Raw genomic sequence first — 23367 nt, forward strand, 5'->3', positions numbered from 1 at the left:
GCTTTCCAAAAGAATGCTTACCCTTGGTTTTTGGAAAGAGTCTTAAAACTGTAGGGGATCACTCCCCTGAAAGATAGTCTGGTTGTTCTTGCCAGTGACATCGCGACAAACACGTTACAACATAGTTTTGGGGGGAGGGGAGGAGTGTAAGAAACCGAAAAAGAAACTAATTCTGTGGATTAACCCAAGCCCCTCTCACTTCAAAAGGGCGTTGCAACAAAGCTAGACGCCACTCCCTAAGTTTCGCTTTAAGTCTAAGCACCCGAGCCATCCGCTCTGTCCTCCCCCAGCACGGACTCCAAACTTTCTGCCCCTCACACGGCCCCCCGGCCGTGGAACTCCTCCCGGCACGCCGGGCTCCGCTTACGGAGAGCCTCGAGGCCCGGCGCGGGCAGGGCCAGAGTCAGAGCGAGGATCCGCGGCTCGCCTTCTCCCCCCAAAGCTGACCGTACCTGTCCAGCATCTGCTGTAGTGCTTGGTCCGGCATCTTCCGTGAAGCCGGCGCACTCGGCCCTCCCCAGTGGACCTGGTCAGGGCCGGGCCCAGGGACAATAGCACTGAGAGGCGGCGGAGTAGGCCTCAGTCCGGCGGTAGCCGCGAACCCGCCGCCCAGCCTCCTGAGTTGGCTCCGCGAGCCCGGAGGCGGCGGTGCGCGTCCTGCGGGCGTCCGGAGGAGGCGGTGGAGAGCGAGGAGGAGGAGTCTGGGGTGGGGAGGCGGCGATAGCGGCCCGGGTTCCTGCCCGTCGGCCCGGGGTTCCGGTCCATGGACCGCGGGAGCCGAGTTGCTGCCGGCGGAGGAGCTACCTCTGTGAGGTAAGAGTCACCGCCTCCGTGCGCGCCGGGGTCACGACGCAAGGCGGCCCAGAGCAGCCTGGGAGATGTAGTCCTCGGACCGTCCCCGCTAGAGGCTGCACAGCCCGCCCTGACCACCGCCGCCGCGCCCGCCGCCGCCCGGCCGGCGCCCTCCCGTTTCCTTCCTCCAGGGGGAAAAATGTCCTTCGGGCCGCTTTCCAGGAAGCAGCAGGATGTGCCGCTCCACTGTCAGTAGCAACAAGGTCAGCCCTTCCTGCCTGTTTCTTTTCTCAGCTCTTGCCCTCAGGTGGGACCGAGCCAGGTGAGGGAAGGGGGCTGAAGGGCCATTTCTCGTCAGGGTCCCCAGCCCGGGTCGTGGCGTCGGGGCGGGCCGTGGCGGGGGTGGGGGGTGGCAGAAGCGCCTGCAGAAGCCCTCGGGCTGGGGCCAGCCTCTGGCGCGTCTGAGCTCATTTTGGGGAGTTACACAACCCGCGCAAGGGGTCGGATGCACTGGTGCGGGAGGTTATTCCTAAGGGGTCGGGGGAGGGGGGGCTGCCTTGACCAGATGGTTCCCACCGGAGCTTCTCAGTGTGTGTTTTGGGGGAGTGGCGGGGGAGAAAAGATTATTCTCTCCCTCTCTAGGAGCCTTCTAAAATGTGCCTGGTCTTTCAAGGGCTCGCCGACAGTCTCCAAATGGAACATGTTCGTGAATAAACAGCTCTTGCTTACTCAGCTGTGGGTTGTCAGGGGTGTTTGTTTCTTTCTCTGCTGCTGGTCACTGTTAACCATTTCCAGTCGCGTTGACACCTCCAAGCAGGTGGATGTGTGTGGAGGAGGGGGGCGGAGGGGAATCAAAAGGGAAAAATCATCAGTCACTCGTTGGATTATTCTTTGACGCTCTAGGGACAGCTTTGGCGGGAGGCAAGAGCTGTTGGCTAAAACGAATGCGTCTTTTGGACGACCTGTGGCGTTCTCCAGTGCTGTGATTGGTAGGACGTCTGGTAGTTTCCCTAGATTATGCCGCATTTCTGCTGCAAGATGTTTGATTCTTCTTTAAAATTAAAATTAAAATGTGTCTTTATGCTCTTTTTTTAATGTGGAATTTTACAATCAGCTCTTAATTCTCTGTTTAAAGTTTGCTTCCTGAGTATATTTGAACTAGAGTGTACATTGCCAGAAAAAAAAAGAAAAGAAAATATGTGAACAGAAGTTTATTTGGACTCCAATTTCTGAAAGATGCTTTTATGAAAGGCTTTGGGAATTTACATGACTAATTATAATTAACGATTCACCTTTTTCTCATGAAATGTAAAACAGGCCCCCGCTAGTGGAGGGAAATAAGAATTTAGTTTACTCAGGGTGTTTGATATTTTAAATTCCTATTTATCGCTCCTCCTACTGGGTAAGCCTTCCCTTACTGTGTATTTATCTCTTAAGCACTTGTGCAAGGCAAGGAGATGGATATATACATCCTGCTCAAAAAATAGAATTTGATCCTAGCATATCGATTAAGTAGGCTAGTGCAAACTCGGTCTAGTTTTATGATTTACACTAAAAGGAGTTCTCACCGCATTTTATAATTTCCACTTGAACCCCAAATTGAAAAGTAATATGATAACAGTTCTGTTGATAGAGAAGCTGTGTGCAGATTAACCTTATTTTCTTTAAAAAAAAAAAAAAGGATTTTATATTAGATTTTCATGAAAAGTCTGTTTCTGGACTGTGTCAAAAATCCTTTGAATAGAAAAAAAAATGTATGTTATTCATTGTAAGAGTGATTAGCACCTGACCTAGTAATTGCACTCCTTGTTGTTTACCCAAGAAAAATAAAAACGTGTGTCTAGACAAAGCTTGTATACAAATGTTCATAGCAGCATTATTCCTAACAGTCAAAAAAGTGTAAACAACCCAAATATCCATCAATTAATGAAAGGATAAATCAGATGTGGTAGCCTACACAATAGAATATTATTAGGTGATAACAGGGAATGACGTTCTGAAAAATGCAGCAACATGGGTAAGTCTTGAAAACATGCTAAGTAAGAGGAGCCAGTCACAAAACCACTTATTTATTGTATGATTCCATTTATATTAAATGTTAAGAGAAAAATTCATAGAAACAGAAAGTAGATTAGTGATTGCCTAGGGCTGGAGGGGTAAGAGAGAAAAGGGGAGAGATTGCTAATGAGTACAAGGTTTCTTTTTGGGGTGAAGAAAATGTTCCAGAATTAGAGTGGTAATAGTTATACAATGTGCATTATATCTCAATTTAAAAAATAATATAAAATAAAATTAGATTCTAGTGGTGGCACAGCTCTTTAAATATACTGAAAAAATTGAATTGTACAGTTAGTATGAGTGAATTTTATGGTATGTAAATTATATCTCAATAAAGCTGTTAAAAAAGCAATTAGCTCCATATAAAATGTTCATAACGACATCCAAAGAGAAACAGATAACTCATAATTCTTTATTATCAAACTTTAATTTTTAAATATTTTTAATTAGTATGGGCAAAAATCATGATTGATAAAACTCATGAAATAAATTAATTCCTTGCATTTGAAATGGGTGACACATATAGCCTGAATTTTAATATATATATATTTTTAAAGATTTTATTTATTTATTTGACAGAGATAGAGACAGCCAGCGAGAGAGGGAACACAAGCAGGGGGAGTGGGAGAGGAAGAAGCAGGCTCATAGCAGAGGAGCCTGATGCGGGGCTCGATCCCATAACGCTGGGATCATGCCCTGAGCCGAAGGCAGACGCCCAACCGCTGTGCCACCCAGGCGCCCCTGAATTTTAATATTTTCTGTTGATTTTGTTGTCCTCAGCTCTTGCATTTAAAAATAAGACTCAGGGGGACCTGGGTGGCTCAGTTCGTTAAGCTACTGCCTTCGGCTCAGGTCATGATCCCAGGGTCCTGGGATTGAGCCCCCCCTCCCCCGCATTGGGCTCCCTGCTCAGGGAGCCCGTTTCTCCGTCTGCTGTGCCCCCTGCTTGTGCTTTCTTGCCCTGTCAAATAAATAAATAAAAATCTTTAAAAAAAATAATAAAAATAAGACTCAGGGTGCCTGGATGGCCCAGTCGGTTAAGGATTCAACTCTTGGTTCTGGCTCAGGTCGTGATCTCAGGGTCTTGAGATCAAATCCGGCATCAGGCTCTGCGCTCAGCATGGAGTCGGCTTGTGACTCTCTCTCCCTCTCCCCCTTCCCCCTGTGCACGTACTCTCTCTCAAATAAATAAAAATGAAAAAAAAAAAGACTCAGATAATTGGAATTATAATTTACTTTCCGATTTTGAAAGGAAAAAAGTCTTAATTACTTAGATCTTAGTCTCACCGAAGGGGGAAAAAGTTGAAATGTACTACATTTTACATAGGGTTAAAGGTTTGTGGTAAAAGATAGTCGGCCAAGAGAGTTATGGAATCCTAGAGAGTTATGAAATATATTAATAATTCTGTAATGGATTTAGAAATCCCTGAGTACAGAACTTCTCTAAATATGTCAGGAAATTTAAAATAGTATCTTACTTTAATGTTCTTCCATCACACTTGTTTTGAACTGTCTGCCAAAAGGGTCCCTGGAGGTATTCCATGGAGAAATAGTGTAAAATAAACAGGTGCCCTCCAAAGAGAATTGTCTTTTGGTAAATTTGTTGATAACTGCAGGCTGACACATTTCAGGCCACAGAAAGTTCTTCATTAATTCATTCTGCAGATGTTTACAGAGGACTTATGACATGCCTGGGTACTCCAGTAGCAAATTAAACTACTGTTTAAGAACATGCAAACTCCCTAACAATGGTTATATTAAAAAAATAAAACAGGTTATATTAAAAAAATAAAATAAATAAATAAAATAAATCGACTGCGTGACTCAGTCGATTAGGCGTCCAGCTCTTGATTTCAGCTCAGGTCATGATCTCAGGTTTGTGGAATCGAGCCCCACATCAGGCTCCACGCTCAGTGGGGTGTCTGCTTGAAGATTCTCTCTCCCTCTGCCCCTCCCCCTGCTCATGGGCTCATGCACTCTAAAAGATAAATAAATCGTTAAAAAAATAAAACAAGGTACTTGCATATGAAATATTACATAACGCAGCATATGATGAAGTACCAAATGGATGGCATGGAAATACAAAGTGATTTAGAAGTTTAGAGGCATTTGTTAGGGGCTGGTGTATTGAAGAGAACTTTGTGAAACAAAGGAAATTTAGTTTCTACCTTGTAGCAGTAGGAAGAATTATAGGTGAATAGGTGAATTATAAGTGTATATAGGTGAGGAGGTAGAGAAGGATCTTGAGTCTGGATAAGGATGAAAAGATGTAGAGAGAAGAGTTAACCTCTTCTGTTACTAGAACTGTAGGTCTCTGTTGAGTAAGAGTGAAAAATACATTTGATTAGTTAAATAGGGAATAGTTCAAAAGGCCTTGAATCTATTAATTCTTTCAACAAATATTTATTGAACATTCAGTATTTATGTGACAGGCACTAAGCTAGGCACTGGGAATACCATAATGGGCAAAAACAAGCATATTACCTATCTTTGTATAGTTTATAGTGAGAGAGAGATTATCACATAAATATTTTTTAATTTGTAAATGTGGTACATAGTGTTATGAGAGATTATAACTAGGGATTTGACCTAGGCAGTTCAGGAAAGTTTTTCTCAGGAAGTGTCCATTATGCTGAAGCCTAAAGAAGAGCAAGAGCTAACTAGACAACGGGAGGGGGGTGAGCATCCCAGACCAAAGAACAGCATGTGCGAATACCCTGTAAAGGAAAGCCCTGTAATGAATAGAGGAGACCGAAACAAAAGGGAAGTTGGGGCAAGATGAGACCAAAAAAGGTCAATCAAATGACAGGCAATGAAGAACTTTGTAGGCCAATTTAAGGAATTTTGCCCTTATTCTAGAATCCTCCTAAGAGGAGTAATTTAGACATAGGAAATCCACTCCATTCTCTAGGAAATGGGAAGTTAACTTGTGGTTCCTAAACCTGGTGTGAGTCAGAGACTCGCCCTGGAAATTCTGATGTGTGTGCCTTGTCATTATGCCCAATTAGCTGTTTAAAAAAAAAAAAAAAAAAACGAAAAAACAAGTTCCCTAAGTGATTATTAGACCAGTAGTATCTCTGCGAAAATACGGCAGTAGTCAAGAGCTTGGGTTTGAGTCTTGGTATTGCCACTCAGAAGCTCAGCAACTTTGGGCAGGTTATCGAATCTATTTAAGCCAGGTTTCTTCATCTCCAGGAAAAGAACTATAGAATATATCTCATTGGATTACTGGGAGGATTAAATGAGAAAATTCATTTAAATTGTCCAGTATAGTGCTGGGCACATGGTTAAGAGCTCCATTAGTGTTAGCTTTTAATTACTACTGAAAGTTCTTGAATAAAGGTGAGAGTGATTTAGGGGGATTAACTTTGAAGTGGTATGCAGGATGGATTAGAAAGAAAGACAAGTTAGATCCCGGTAACTTGGCCATGGTCTGTAACTATTTTCAAGTTTGCTTAAACACAGCTATTAGTGCTTGAAGATCCTTAGATAAAGTAAGTAGTTCCTAAGTAGATAAGGCCCCTGTCTCTAAAGGACTTTCAACGGGAGAGTTTGGTCTCCAGAGTACATTTTACTGGCTTAGAATCTATAGGATTACTCTGAATTGACTTTGCTTAATTCTGGACAGAAGCTTCACTGGCCTTACAGAGGACAGTCTAAGACCTGTCTATCTTTATTTGCTACTTAGAGAATAGAATCCTAACAACTTATATCCACTCTAATGCAGTAGATATTTACAAAGGGTAAATAATTTTACATAATATCATCATCCACTAACTTGCCTTCTCCTCATACATACGGTGGAAGACCCATTACTTTTCATTATCCTTGCTTAAATTCCTCTCTCTGGGTTATGTGTCCCTGGGATGTGCAATGGTATGTCAAAGGTAGGCAAAAATCAGAAGATAACATGTCACATATTCCCTCTTGTATCTTGTTCCCGGAGTATCAGTTTATTAGAAAACATACATATAAGGAATTTTTTTTCCTTTTCAAATAAACATGAATGTCATAGAGTAGCAGTTCTCAAAATGTGGCCTAGCAGACCCCTAGGGCTCCTTGAGAACCTGTCCAGGAGTATGTCAGGTCAAGATTATTTTCATAATAATACTAAAACATTATTTGCCCTTTTCACTGTATTGCCCTTTTCATGTAAATTGGCATTTACATTGATGGCACAAGCAACGATGGATGAAACTGCTTGTACCTTAGCACCATTAAAGACATTGGCGCTAAACTGTACTAATGTTATATACTTTTTACCATCATGCACATGCAGTAAAAGCAAAACAAAAGTTCACTTAAGAATGTTCTTAATTGGGGTGCCTGGGTGGCTCAGTTGGTTAAGTGTCCAACTCTTGATTTGGGCTTAGGTCATGATCTCAGGATTGTGAGATTGAGCCCCACGTTGGGCTCCCCTGCTTAAGATCTCTCTCTCTGCCCCTCTCCACCCCTTGAGCATTCTTGTGCTCTTTCTCTCTCTCACACTCAAAAAAAGATTGTTCTTGAGTAAGCAGTAAAAAATATTCACTATTTTTCAATATTTCATTAAATCTTGACCCTTACATACACACATTTTTAATATTCTGTGTGGTGAAATGGGAAATGTGTACACATCTGCATCCAAATATGATGGTTGTCTCAGAGAAACACACAGACATGATTGAGGTGCAAACTGAACTGGCTGCTCACGGCACACTATTTTTACCTGAAAGATTGACAAAAAATTTAAATTTTTGTGCTGTGAGGGATACTGTTAAGAAAGTGAAAGGACATCCCATGGGGTGGGAAAAAATTTTTGGAATCGTGTATCTGAGAGGGGACTTGTATCTAGAATATATGAAGATTTATTACAACTCTATAGTAAGAAAGACAACCCAATTTAAAAATGGACAAAGGGTCTGAATAGACATTTCTCCAAAGATATACAAACGGCCACTAAGTATATGAAGAGATGATCACCAACATTAACTATCAAGGAGATACAAATAAAAGAAAGGACAAATGTTGGTAAGAATGTGAAGAAATTGGAGCTCTAGTATACTGCTGTTGGGGAGAGAAAATGGTGTGGCCACGTTGGAAAACATTCTGGTAGCTCCTCAGAAGGTAAAACATAAAGTTTCCAAATGACCCAGCAATTCTACCTCCAGGTCTATAGCCAAGAAAAGTGAAAACATGTCTACATAAAAGCTTGTACATGAATATTCATAGCAGCATTGTTCATAATAGACAAAAAGTAGAGCAACCCAATGCCCATCAATTGATAAATGGATAGATAAAATGTGGTGTGTCCATGCAATGGAATATTGTTCAATAATAAAAAGGAATGAAGTACTGATACATGCTACAACATGGATGAACCTTGAAAACATTACACTAAGTGAAATAATTCCAAAGAGCACATGTTCTAGGATTCCATTTCATGAAATGTTAAGAAGAGGTAAGTCTGCAGAGATAGAAAATAGATTAGTAGTTGCCTAGAGCTGTGGCAGACAGGGCTTTGGGGGTAGTAACTACTAAGTTGTGCAGGAATTTCTTTTTGAGGTGATGAAATTGTTCTAAAGTTGATTGCAGTGAGGATTGCAACTCTGAGTACACTAAAAGCCATTGAATTGTAAACTTTCAGTGGATGAATTATATAGCGTTATATCTCCATAAAGCTGCTGTTTAAAGTAACTTCAGATAAGGCACCTGGCTGCCTCAGTTGGTAGAAAAAGTGACTCTTGATCTTGGGGTTGTGAGTTCAAGCCCCATGTTGAGTTGTAAAGATTACTTAAAAATAAAATCTTCTAAAAAATTATAAAATAACGCCAGAGAAAAACCTTGAAATCCATTATTAGTAGACTGTTTTAATAACGTATAGTTAAAAATTATATCATATAATATGATATAGCTGAGATATTTAAACAAATGAGATATTTCTATACAGGCCATAGGAAAAATTGCCAAAGATATAGTAGCCATCAGTTAGGATTTTATTTTATTTTATTTTTTTGTTCCAAAGAAATCAGCTAGCTAATTCAGACCCTTTAGGGGACATTTGTTAATGTCTGGAGACATTTTTGATTGTTACACCAGGGGATGCTACTGGCATCTGGTGGGTAGAGACCAGTAATGCTGCTAAACATATGCAATGCACAGAAGAGCCCCTCAGAACAAAGAATTATGTAGCTCAAAATGTCAGTAGTGCTAGGGCACCTGGCTGGCTCAGTCAGTGGAGCATGGTACTCTTGATCTCGGGGTTGTGAGTTTGAGCCCCACGTGGGGTGTAGAGCTTACTTAAAAAAAAGAAAATTAAAAAAAATGCCACTAGTGCTGAGGTTGAGAAATGCTGAACTAACGACAGAAGGGAAAATCATTGGGAAGATATGCGTTAGTTCACAAGATTGGAGGTAAGGCAGGAGATCCAGGCTAGGACAGTGAAGTAGCAGCCACCCCAGAGAATATTGATAGCAGGAACATTCCTCATCCTTAAATGGGTTCAGCCCTGGAATGAAGAAACTATAACTGTTTTTATTCTGCTCACAGTTCAAAATCTAAGGATGGAGCATCTAATCAATCTTTCTTGCCACTTGGCTAAGAGTGGGCAGTATACCTTAAATGAATGAAGGCAATTCCTCAAAAGGAAGTACATTCATTAGCAAATACTTATTGACCATATGCTTATGTTTCAGGTTTTATTTAGGTGCTGGGGATAGAGTAGAGCAACAGAGATGAAAAGACCCTTGTGGAGCTTATATTAATAAGATATTAATCAGGGAAAATCTTTAAGAAAATCTTTAAACCTTTAAAGAAGGTAAGATAGTTGCCAGACCCCAAAACCAATAAATACTACCTATATATTAAGTGAAAAAAGCAGGTAGTTGATAGTCTCTATAGTACTATCCCATTCACTTGTTTTATTTTATTTTAACTTTAGGATGTATATGTAAGGAGATTTCTAGAAGAATATATAGGAAATTGCTTTTTAAAAAATATTACCTCTGGATGGTAAGACTGAATATGGGGAGAGGAGCCTGCTTTTCATTTTATTACCTCATAACGTTTTCATTTTCACCATGAGCATATATTTTATAGTTAAATTTTTTTTGTTTGTTTAGTTAGATTAAAAAGTAACAGAAGAAATCCTTGGTGCAAGTGAAGGATGATTAAAAACTTTTAAAAAGTCACAATATTGTGGTGTTTTGCTTATTATGGAAAAAGCTGAAAGGAAGAAAAAACATCTGACTGCAAAGTGTGGCTCGTAATCATTTAACAAATATTTGTTGAACACCTAGCTGCCTTAAATCTTTTTTGGAAAAGGTGGAGTAAAAATAAACTAAATATCCAGCAGCAGTCATGTGTGAGGCACTCTGTGAAGTGCTATATCTGGGACAGGATTGAAATTTGGAAAAGGTCTGACAACTGCCCTCACTGGTGCTTGTTGGCATCTATTTGTTGAATACCAAATATGTGGCATATGCTGGACCCTTTACACACATTATTTCAAATCCTAACAACAACCTTACCAGATAGGTATCTATGTCTCCCGTTTTACAGATGAGAACATTGAAAATTGGGAAGATGAAGTCATAGCAAATAAGTGGCATAGCTGACTTCACATTGATGTATGAAGACATATCTGACTTCACTGGAGAACAGTGTATGAGTATGTGAGTAGCTAAATAACAAGTAAAAAAGAAAGCGATTTTTTACAAGAGCAATCACAGTACTACCCTTGATTAATTTTTGAAGAATTTTATTAGATAAGTATTCCACGAGCTCAGGGAAGGAAAAAGAGATTGCTGCATATTGGTGGTCTGGGCAGGTTTCCTAGTTGGAGGAGTGGTTTGAATTGGGTCTTGAAGGAGTATGTAGATATATGAAGAGAAAGAGTGTCAACTTTTACGGAATGCTTGCTTAAGGCTAGAAACTTCTCACCTAAACCCCATAGCCCCATTTGAGAGGTGAGAAAATGGAGACCTCTCCTTACCTCCATGCCCTGCCAGGGATAGGCAATTAACAGGCATTAATTTTTGGCAATCTGATAGGTGCAAAGTGAAATTCATTGTTAAAGCCAAACACTTAGCTCTATTTTATAGCTTCTGTGTTTTAAGTCTTGGGTAAGATGAATTTATGATAGAAGAGAAAGTATATATAATAAACTAATAGACCAGGAATATGGTCTATTATACCCTTTTGGGAGGATAGATATTCAGCATACGTACTTTTCCTCTGTGTAGGGAGTTTTAGGCCTTTATGAGGGTGTTTTATCTAATTTAAATCTCTACAGCTGAAATCTCAACTTGGTAATTCTGAGGAAGATCATCCATTCAATCATTTATTCAACATTTCTTGAGCTCCAACTATGTACCAGACACTGTAGGAGATATTGGGGATACAAAGATATGAATCATACACTGTTACACTGTTCTTGTCATCAGGTTGTTTACAGTTTAATGGAAGAGACGTAGTCATGTTTATAATATATGGAGATGTGAACCAGTATTTTGTACATACTCTGAGAAACCTAGGAGTCCTCCTTGAGTCATTTTTCTCCCTTATCCTCCTACCCTTCGGTCAGTCACCCAAATGGTCCATTTATCTCCTAAATATTTCTCAAATATAGTTGTTTCCATTCTTCCTGCCTTCACCTCAGTCCAGTTGACTGTCATCTCTTACCTTGGACTACTTAACAGCCTTAAATTGGTCTCTCCACATTTTCTTTCACCCCCCCCTTCAACTGATGTGACAGTTGGCCTTTGACAATTTGACAATCTTTCTTCCTTTGATTCTCCAGTAGAATGACCCCTTAAGAAGTGTAAACTAAAAAGAAAAGAAAAGGAAAGAAAAGAAATGTAGAACTGGTCATGTTACCTGCTTAAAATCCTTCTGTGGCCTGTTTAAATCCTTACCGTGGAGGTAAGGAGAGGTCTCCATTTTCTCACCTCTCAAATGGGGCTATGGGGTTTAGGTGAGAAGTTTCTAGCCTTAAGCAAGCATTCCGTAAAAGTTGACACTCTTTCTCTTCATATATCTACATACTCCTTCAAGACCCAATTCAAACCACTCCTCCACTGGTTAAGCACCAGTGAAAAGCATAAATTTAAATTTAGCAATTTTGGAGAAAAGGGGAATAATTAATAAATTGGACCTTCTAGAATCTAAGCTTCAAGAGGGCAGGGACAGGGACCAAGGGACCATACCGATTTTGTTCAATATTATATCCTCAATATCTAGCACAGAACCAGGCCAATGGCAGGTGTTCAGTAAATATTTATTGAAGTAAAAAAAAAAAAAAAAAGGACCCTTCTGGGGCACCTGGGTGGCTCAGTGGGTTAAACGTCCAACTCTTGGTTTCAGCTCAGGTCAGGATCCCAGGGTTGTGAAATGGAGCCCCATGTTGGGCTCTGCACTCAGTGTGGAGTCTGCTTAAGATTCTGTCTCCATCTCCCTCCCCATCTTCCCCTTCCCCCACTCACAGTGGCGGGCATGCACTCTCTCTCAAAAAAAAGAAAAAAAAATGACACTTCTAAGGTTATAATGAACCCTGTAATGTTTGATTGGAATTGGATGTATCAATACAAACTCATGATTTAATAGATGTATGCATAAATATACTTTTTAGTTCTATCTTCTGAGAGAGCCTAAGGCAATGACACCCCCAAACTAGTGAATATACCAAGAGGTGTCTCAACCTAGGCTCTTTAGAGAAATTATCTCTTTGCTAATTCCAAACTGGGGCAGGAAAAGTACATGAGCTGGAACATCTGCAGTGCCATAAAGTAGGGATGTGCTAAAAAAAAAAAGACCTCGCAATCAACCTGAAGGGATTCCAATGGAACAGGGGACATTTTAGTGACAGAATAGTAATAGTAATAAATTACAACTCATGGAATAAAATATGAATCCATGAGTCATTACTGATAAAAATAAATGAATAAATAGGGGAGAAAGATAAACTCTTCCTTAGAGTAGCATTGCAGTTAATGTAGAAGAGTTGATGAAAAGAGCAGATCACTGTTTGCAAATACCACAGAAATAATTGATGCAGGTAAGAATCGTTAATGGATGCTAAAATTATTGGGTGAAAGTATGTTGAGAAACAGAATATTCACATAGAAAATATCTTCCCAAAGATGGGATGCTTGGATGGCTCAGTTGGTTAAACGTCCGACTCTTGATTTCAGCTCATGTCGTGATCTTATGGGTCCTGAGACTGAGCCCATTGTAGGGCTCTGAGCTCAGTGGGGAGTCTGCTTGAAGATTCTCTTCCTTTGTCCCTCCCCTGACTCATGCGCGCACTCTCTCTCTCTCTCTCTCTCTCTCTCGCTCGCTCTAAAATAAGTAAATCTTAAAAAAAAAAAAGGATCTTCTCAAAGATATTTAAGTCAAAAGTGAATAGTTTTACAGTGGAGAAATCTGGCAGACACTATCCTAACCAAGTGATCAACATTAATAGCACAGTGGGACAAATCCACATCATATGATGTTCCCTCTGAAATGATGCACTGAGAAGGACAACATCCCTTTTGTGGTAAAAATGTATAACCTGAATTTGATCATGAGGAGACATTAGATAAACCATAATTGAAGTACATTCTACCTAATAACTGGCCTGTACTTCTCAAAAGTGTCAAGGCAATGAAAGATAAACACTGAGGAACTATCCTATTTAAAGGAAACTAAGGGAAAAAAAAAATAAAGGAAACTAAGGAGACATGACAATGAAAGCAATGTGTGATCCTGGATTGGATTCTTAGAAGGGACATTAGTGGAGCAATTGGTAAAATAAGGTCTGTAAGTTAGATAATAAGTGTAGAATCAATTGATTTTGGTGATTCTGTGGTCACTTAAGTTGTTAACATTTGGAGAATGTGGTTGAAAAGTATAAGGAAATTATTTTTTATAATTTTGCAATTGTGAAATTATCTCAAGATGAAAAGATTTTTAAAAAAGCAAAATAAAATCCTACTTCTAATGGCTTTATATTGCCCTTGCTTACTTACCAGTTTCCCAGCTGAACCCTAAGCTCCAGAATGTGGCTACTGGCTTTCTCCCTTAGTTCCTTGAGTACACTGTGCACCTTCTCTCCAGAGCCTGAAGGTAGCCAGAAGCTATTCTCTTTGCATGGAACATACTTCCTTTGAACTTTATTCTTTTGTTCTTTAAGACTCATTTTGCTTACTTTAGAAAACACCCTGACCTCCTAATCCAGATCCTGACATCATATGGTTTCATACATCTGGTACTTTTTCATAGCATTTTTATCCCAACTTCTATGAAATTATTTATCATGATATTGACTAAGACCTCACTCACTGAAAATTAATGTTTGTAAGAGATGGAGGGATTGTGTCTTCTTGCCCAAAGTTATTTCCCCAAAGCCTTATACAGGCTTTCAATGACTGTTTGAGGAATTAATGCAAGTCATGCAGTGGAGCAACTTGGGTGAAATTGGACACAGGAGGCATTTTAGGTTTGAGGAGATGTAGGTGGGAACCAGAATTGGTGGCAGTGACAGAAGAGGATAGAGGAGTCTTATCACAGAAGGAGCCATATGACTTGATAGAAAAGAACCAAGAGTGAAAAATGGCTTAGGTTTAATCATCAGCTGCATAATGGTGCACAGTTGAAATGGTACTTGAGTCACTTTTCTAGCAGTATTTTTTTTTTAAAGATTTTATTTATTTATTTGACAGAGACAGCCAGCGAGAGAGGGAACACAAGCAGGGGGAGTGGGAGAGGAAGAAGCAGGCTCCTAGTGGAGGAACCTGATGTGGGGCTCAATCCCAGAATACCGGGATCACGCCCTGAGCCGAAGGCAGACGTTTAATGACTGCGCCACCCAGGCGCCTCTCTAGCAGTATTTTTTAAAAGTGTGTTCCTAAATATTTTAACATGAATGCTGTTTATTTTTAATAAAAATGCTGTGTGCTCAATAGTAAGATACTATATTACATAGTAAAACTTAGTGTTTTCGTGAAAATACTAATTAGCATGGTAATTAGTATATTTAACATACTAAACTTTACTAGAGTATTTTAATTAAAATACTATATACCCATGGTAAAATACTATGCACCATGATAAGCATTAAACAGTAAAACTGACTATACGAGAATACCTGAATATCCCTCTGTAGTGGATACTGTGATGCTTCAACCCAGATCCTCTCTTCATAGCTGAAGTGCTTATCCCATAGCTGATGGAAATACTAGCTCCCGATGGTGTGAATGTGAAGGTGTTTTTTTTGTTTGTTTGTTTGTTTTACTGGGCATTCCTTTAGGATGCAGGGAACTCCCTCACTTTAGGTTATGTTCCCGGGAACCCACAGTCAGTGACTGGCTGATTTAAGATGCAAAGGTTTAGCTTCCTTGCCTCGTTTGAGGCAAGTCTGAGGGCCATTTCAGCTCCAGAGCTCATCACAAGATCTGCTGAGTACTCAGTTGTAACCAGTTTGGGGGTCAATGTATCTCTCTGACTTTCCCTGCCTTCTTCATTTCATTGTAGATGTATTTGCCAATTGTGTCCTATCTGCAATAAAACATTTGCATGCAAAACTTGGTCTCAGAATCTGCCTCCAAGAAGCTCAACATATGACATGGTCTAATCTGCCTACCCCTTAAAGGTTGTGATCATTGGAACCTCTCTGTGTATCTGGGTATTCCACCCCCACACACAATTTCTTAAAAAAGTCATAAGAAATATACAAAAAAAAAAAATGCCCAAACTAAATGTACAGCTTGACGAATTTTCAAAACTTGGCAGTATTTTTTAAAAAAGATTTTATTTATTTGAGACAGGGGTGGGGGGAGTATGTACACCAGCGGGGAAGGGGGGCAGAAGGAGAGGAAGAGGCAGACTCCCCGCTGAGCAGGGAGCCTGACCTTCGGCTGGATCCCAGGACCCTGAGATCATGATCTGAGCTGAAGGCAGACGCTTAACTGACTGAGCCACCCTGGTGCCCCTCTGCAGTATTTTAATGAAAGAAAGAACAAGGAAATGATTTTGGATAGTGTGAGAATCACTTATATTTACAACTTCCTCATGGTGGAAATTTTGAGAGAGAGGGGTGTATTGCCAAGAGAAGTTGGAAGTTTCTCAGATTTTAAAAGAGTAGTTATCTTTTGGTTGACTGCAGTGCAATCTGAAATGAGAGGAACATTCTAAGTCTATAATTCATTTAGGTGAAAAGGGGAAAATAATGAGTATGAGGAATCAGTGGAGATACTGTGAATCATTTCACTAGGAGGAGAGAGAAAAAGATGATCTTCCTGAAAGTCAAATAACTATAAATCAAAAATGTCAAAATATTGCTAAAATTTTGAGTAACGAACATTTTCCTATGAATCAAACTTAATACTATTTATAGCTCCACCTAAGCTCTTTATACTACTGTTGTGATTTTAAGGTAAAATTTCAAGAATCCATCCATGATTTTGTTCATCAGTGATATACATAGCTTTCATTAAGGGTATTCAGTTCACGTTCTGTCTGTACCACCACCACCCTCGTTTTTTCTGGCCTGGATGATACAATAGCTGCCCCCCTAATCAACTCTGCTTCTACTCTGACCCCAGCTACAGTCTATTCTCCACAGAGAGCCACAGTGGTCTTTTTAAAGCTTAAAGCAGACCATGTCACTGTTTTGCTTAAGATTCTCCAGGGGATTCCCATCGAACTTAGAAAAAAATTCAAAATCTTAACTTAGCCTAAAAGGCCCTACATGATCTGGCTCCTGCCTACCTTCCAGATCTCATCTTGTACCACTTTCCTCATTGTTTACTTGCTCTCTAGCTACAGTAGATTAGATGTTCTTCTAAAACGGGTCAGAAAACTAAGGCAGGGGCCAAATTTTGCCAGAGGCTTATTTTTATACCTTCAGAGGACTAAGAATGATTTTTACATTTCTAAAGGATTGTAAAACAACTACAACAACAAGAACAAAACCAGTTATATTCAGGAGAACTTATGTGACTTGCAAAGCCTGTAATATTGACTTCGTGGCTCTTTTACAGAAAAAGTGTGCCAACCTCTGCTCTAAGGCTTATTCCTCCTCCTTGCATGGATGGGTCCTTTTAATTCAGGAGGGAGCTTAATTCAGGTGTCATTGAGAATTTTAAGCGATCATCTAATCTAAATACCCTACCAGATTCTCTCAGTCACATCACCCTTTTGTTCTTTGTAGCACTTATTTTTTTTTTTTAAGATTTTATTTATTTATTCGACAGATAGAGGCAGCCAGCGAGAGAGGGAACACAAGCAGGGGGAGTGGGAGAGGAAGAAGCAGGCTCATAGCGGAGGAGCCTGATGTGGGGCTCGATCCCAGAACGCCGGGATCATGCCCTGAGCCGAAGGCAGACGCTTAACCGCTGTGCCACCCAGGCGCCCCTGTAGCACTTATTTTTATCTGGTATTTTCTTATTTATTTTTATTTTTTCAACAACCATTCCTCCCTTCCCCCATGTAGAAGAACTTTTCTTTCTTGTTTACTACTTTTGAGTGTTCTTGATCTTGCATTTAGGTGGAAGAGAGCAATAGTGAATTTTGGGAGCCTACTGCGTAGTAGGTGCTCAATAAATATGTTGAATGAATGAATTTGCAGATTATTTCTGTAAATGAAATTTAGGGTTTGTGCTTTCTTTTTTTGTCTTCTCTTTTGTAGGGAGGACCTACAGTGCAAACAGCAATGAAGAGCCACTTTATAAAGGAGAGGCAGGAGCACCTGGCTGGCTCAGTTGGAAGAACATGTGACTCTTGGTCTTGGGGTCTTGAGTTTGAGCCCCACATTGGGTATAGAGATTACTTAAATAAATAAAATTAATTAATAAATACACTTTAAAAAATGAAAAGGAGAGGCATAATAATGTCTTTCCCTTAAGAGAACAGGTAAACTTCTCTTTTTCCTCCTCTCTGCTCTCCCCGGGAGAGACCATTTCTAGAAGAGTGGGATGTTTCAAAGGGATGTCTGAAGAACTTCTTTTTTTAAAAAATAAAAAAAAAAGAGGAAGGAAAACCTTTCTTCCTTTCATCTTTTTCTTCTGAGAGAGGAGTTTTTCAGAATAATAAGGCTAATTGAGGTTTCATTCTCTAAGAGACTCTCAGACTTTTCGGTAAAGATCCGGTTTAACACTAAAGAAGATGGTTTAACACTAAGATGAGGCAGGCCTGGGCTCAAAAGAAAAGCCAAGAATGCTCTGAATAGGGCTTGTTTTCAGTGGTCAGGTATGGAGGAGAAAGACAAACAACCACAGGACCTAGATTTTTCTGAAGTTTATTTAAGATTGTCAGACCACATGTTTTCACTTTTGTTTGGAAAATATATGGTCACTAAAGTAAGAAGCAGTGGGAGGCAGAAGCCTGATTGTAAGGAAGAAAATGTGGGCACTGTTGTAAGTCCTCTGGGTTGTGCCTGGGTGTGGCAGGAGATAAGGGATAAGCGCTAGGCTTTAGAGCTTGAGTTTTGAAGTCAAAATAGACAGCTTATTTATTCACAACTTACATCACCTTGGGCAAATTATTTAGCATTTTTTTTAAAAAGATTTCATTTATTCGTGAGAGAGAGAGAGAAGGAGAGAGAAAGAGAGCACAAGCGGGGAGCAGCAGGCGGAGGGAGAAGCAGGCTCCCCACTGAGCAAGGAGCCCGATGTGGGACTCGATCTTGTGACCCTGGGATCATGACCTGAGCCAAAGACAGATGCTTAACTGCTTAAAGGACTGAGCCACCCAGGTGTCCCTACTTAGGATTTCTAAGCCCTAGTTTCCTTATGTGAAAAATGAGAAGAATGATAACTTCTGTCTCTCGAGTTATTATGAGGATTAGCTGATAAGGCATATAAAATGCTTACCTAGATGCCTACGTAGACTAAATGATCAGTTAGTACGAATATCATCATCATCATCATCGTCATCACTAGATGATGAAGAAATTCTCTCAATCCACTGATTTTGAAACTAATAAAATCTATATCCTGTGGCACTTTAAGGGTATGTATGTCCTACTGTACCTGCTTCCATAGTAGGGAACACAGGTTATAGAAAGAGGTGGGATAAGAAATGTCTGGATAGGGGCTCCTGGGTGGCTCAGTCGTTAAGCATCTGCCTTTGGCTCAGGGCGTGATCCCGGGGTCCTGGGATCGAGCCCCACATCAGGCTCCTACACTGGGAGGCTGCTTCTTCCTCTCCCACTCCCCCTGCTTGTGTTCCCTCTCTCACTGGCTGTCTCTCTCTGTCAAATAAATAAATAAAAATCTTAAAAAAAAAAAAAATGAAATGTCCAGATAGCAAGATCATTGTTGCTACAAGAAGCATGGGCTTAACGTAGGTCTTTTGACTCCTGGTGTTAAGTGGAAAAGAGACAAGGAAATATGTACTTGAGTGTAGACCTTCCAGATAAACACATCTGCCTGTCAGTATTAGCTTTAGATTTCATACATTGACCTTTGCTGCTTTATAGTTTATTAAAAATGCCCTCGTACACACTAATATAATTCTGATTTAGGTAGGGCAGCTGTTATTATAATCCCTATTTAATTCTAGAGGAAACAGAGACTGAGAAATTGAGAACGTGGGTTTTAGAATCATATTGCAGGGTTTAAATCCTGGCTTCTCCACTTACCAACAGTGTAATGTAGGGTAAGTTACTTGGACTTCTCAGAGCCTCAATATTTTTCATCTGCGAAATGGGGATAATGAAGGCACATAACTTATTAGGGTTGTGTGCAGTTATTCATCATGTAAACAAAGTACATGACAAAGCAAATAGTGTGTGCTTAATAAATATTTGTTTTTGTTATCTCCCAGGGCCAGGCAGCTAACAAGTGGTAATGCTGGTATCTAAACTTAGATAATTGGATTTCATATCCAATGTCCTTTCCACATACCACCTCCCATAATATTAATAATGTTGATTCCCTGCCACTGTGATGGTGTATGATCCATTAACATTAGGGCAGGTGGTCCAATGTGCTTTTCCAAAAGTGGTGGGAGATCCATCTAAAGTATCCCTCTTGGTACAGTTGACACATGTATCTGATTCTTAGTTTCCTCAATAAGAGAACAGCTATGGCCTCAGGACAGAGCTACACCAAAAAGCTGTGGATTTTGGTTCAGCCATTTGTAGCAAAGTGCTGAAGATACAGGTCTGCCACATGAGAAGACAGAGATCACCTGCATTAAACTGAACCAATGGGAAACTTATAGTGTAGTTGACAAAATGTGTTACCTAGTGAGTTGGAAGACCTGAATCCTAATCTTAGATCCACTACGTATTAACTATATCTTGAAACATCTTTGAACCTGGGTTTCCACATCTTTATTTTTAATTTTTCTAGCTGTATTTAGGTATAATTGACATCCACATCTTTAAAGTAGGGATCCCAATGGTTATCCTTGGGACTGTTACCTGTTCATACAGTCCCTTTGTGGAAATTAGGAAAAGGTGCCTCTTTTTCCAAGTAGATGCAGCTCTACATTAAGGTTCATGAGCTGGGTGAGCAGAACACGTACTAGATTTCATTCTCCACTAGCCTCAGAGGCTAGCCTTCTGGTGCATTGCACAATCTGGAGAAGTGAGTGTGAGGGCCCTACGTTGTCTATCCACTGTACAGGGCTGTTAACATCGAGTGAGATGATAAAGGTGAAAGAGTTTGGTAAAGTCTAATGTCTGTGAATGTTAGGCACTAACATTACACAAACACCATTTGGTTTCAAATACTAAGACCCACGGGCTACCTGGGTAGACATACTGACCGTTGCCCTTCCTTTTCTGATGATCCCTCTGATCATTAACTTGTACAGCACCTATAAATTACTGGCTGTTAAAGCAGATTATGGCAAAGAAAGCTTCTCTCCATCACTTTAAGGCCTGGACCAGTGTTGCTCTTGGGATCCTTGAGGACTAAAATCAGTTCTTTTGATGATTCATTCTCTTGAAGACATATTATTTTTAGAACACCCTGGAGTAGGATTGGGTCTTGCCCATGGGTGGAATTTGGAATCCCTTGGTTAGAGCTTATCTCTGGTTTTCAGGCAAAGGTCATTGTATAAAAGCTTTGTATCAATGGGAGAGAGAAAAGTTGCTGAGCCACAATTTTCCCTCTTTTCATACCTTTGAAGCCCAAACTGTGTCGTAGGCTGTATGGATCAAGTAGAACAAGAGGATCTGCTTGTATGAGTCTAACAAAAAGACAGCTTTAGAATTAGACAAACCTGAAATTAGGTCTTAGATCTGGCATTTACTAGTTTTGTAACTTGGACAGGTAAATCACCATTCTAAGTTTCCATTTTATCATCTGGAATTAGGGACAGTAACTATTTATCTCATGAGTTTTTTACGTGGATTAAATGAACTAATATGTGGAAAGCACTTAGCATTTTATCTAGCACACATTATGTGTTCCATAAATGTTAGCTCTTATTACTAAGCTCACTGCAAAATACTCTGCCAGACTTTGCTGAGCTTTCCCCAGGAAGCTTAGAGTTCTAGTTGGGGAGTTAACATAATTATACCAGAGAAGATAAATAGAAATTGAAAGCAATAAATGCATGATACAGATAGATGCTATTGTTAGGAACTGGTGTTTGAAGGAGGCTCTGAAGAAAGGTGAAATTAGGATAAGTAGAAAGGAGGAGGAGGGCATTCCATATGGGATCAGTAACATTGGCAAGCTTCAGACCCTGAGTAGACCAACTTGCCTGGAGAAGTGGGGATAATACTATCTGGGAACATAGGTTAGGATTAGAAGGGGAGAGCGCTAAATACTTAGGGTAAGTGGTTGACCCTTGTTCTATAGATAATGATGAGTGACACGATGAACCTTGTGCATGGAAATGTCTAGCAGGTAGTTGGAAAGCTCTTAGGAAAATGCTCATAGCCATAGCTAAAACTTTGGGGATAGAAGTTGAAACTGTGGAAGTTGGTGGTACATCTTAGGCTAGCTCCCTGAGAGGTGCCTGTTGATTCCAATTTAGTGAGGGTGGCTTTTGAACAGCATTTAAAGTGAAATGGTGAAATTGTCAGGAGATTTGACGACAACTTAAAACATTAACTGGGTAGGGTTTGCTTCTCTGAAGTCTTCTGAAAGAACATGTGGCCTCTCAGAATAATTTTTTAATGGAAATTTAAAATCAAAATGAAATTAGTATGGGGAGAGAAAAATGACCCATTTAAGCTTAACTATATTTCTGAAATATTCTGCAATTTTTGCATTGTTCTGAGGGTTCTTTTGACTGAGTTACCATGATGAGAGTAGGAAAATGAATAAGATCTAGTAAAGGGAGGTATGCTGTATCAAATTGGCGAGTTTATTTATTTATTTTTAAAGATTTTATTTAAGAGAGTGAATGAGAGAGAGTACGAGCAGGGGCAGAGGGAGAGGGAGAAGCAGACTCCCATTTAGCAGGGAGCCCAACACAGGGCTCCATCCCAGGACTCAGGGATCATGACCTGAGCCAAAGGCAGATGCTTAGCCAACTGAGCCACCCAAGCACCCTGGGGCACTTTTTAAAGAGTGTATATTTAGTTACTCTATAAGTTCACAAATTTTTATTTTAAAGATTTTATTTTTAAGTAATCTCTACAGCCAACATGGGGCTTGAACTTACAACTCTGAGATCAAGAGTCACATGCTTTACCTACTGAGCCAGCCAAGCACCCCAAGATCACAAATCTTTGATGTATAAAACTTTTTATATAAAATATCTGGGCCCCTGTGCATTATTTAGATCCTGGATGAATACAGATTCTTAAAATATATACGAATATTTTTAAATTGAGGTATAATTGACATAGAACATTTAATTAGTTTCAGGTGTACAACATGATCAATATTTGTATATATTGCAAAATGATCACCATAATAAGAGAACATCTATTACCACACAGTTACAATTTTTTTTTCTCGTGAAAAACTTTTAAAGTCTACTCTCTTAGCAACTTTGAAATATGCAATACAATATTACTAACTATAGTCACCATGTTGTACATTACAGCCCTAGGCCTTATTTTATAACTGGAAACTTGTACCTTTTGTCCACCTTCATGGATATTTGGTTTTAAAATAAAATTAATTACAACTGAAATATAGAAACATAGGAAACATAGATGAAGTGTGTTCATGTTTTTTTCTAATGGACTACACACATACACAGGTTGACATGTCATTTGAAATGGAATCTCCAGCTAATAAACATAGGCTGTAAGTATACAAACTTATCTGTAGTATTTCCTTACCACATGAAAGTATGATGAAGAATGACAAAAGTATTGAATATATTAGGGTGCTGAAAGACACTGAATTTTATTTATTATATATTTATTTAACTTTATATCAAAAGAATAGAGTTTTTCTACAGTAGGTTGTTATTGGAACAGTAACTATATTATTCTTTGTTATATACACTAATCATGGATTGTTTTCATATTAGAAGTTAATTTCTGCACGAGCTAGAAACTGCTGCAACCTTTTAAAAACAATTTGTTAATATGTATCTAAGGTCTTAAGGTTATGCCTTTCAACCAAGTAACTTTTTCTT

At 39.7% G+C, this 23367-nt stretch overlaps 1 protein-coding gene across 1 annotated transcript in view; it reads left to right on the forward strand.

Annotated features, from left to right (window-relative positions):
- Positions 1–948: 948 nt before the first annotated feature.
- CPEB3 (cytoplasmic polyadenylation element binding protein 3) overlaps positions 949–23367 on the forward strand; it is a 178373-nt gene continuing 155954 nt past the window's right edge. The window contains exon 1 of the mRNA XM_040624688.1: positions 949–1055. The gene's annotated coding sequence lies outside the window, so the exon portion shown is untranslated. The remainder of the gene's footprint in view (positions 1056–23367) is intronic.

Source organism: Ursus maritimus, unplaced genomic scaffold (genome assembly GCF_017311325.1).
Source record: "Ursus maritimus isolate PB19 unplaced genomic scaffold, ASM1731132v1 scaffold_7, whole genome shotgun sequence".
Classification (NCBI taxonomy): domain Eukaryota; kingdom Metazoa; phylum Chordata; class Mammalia; order Carnivora; family Ursidae; genus Ursus; species Ursus maritimus.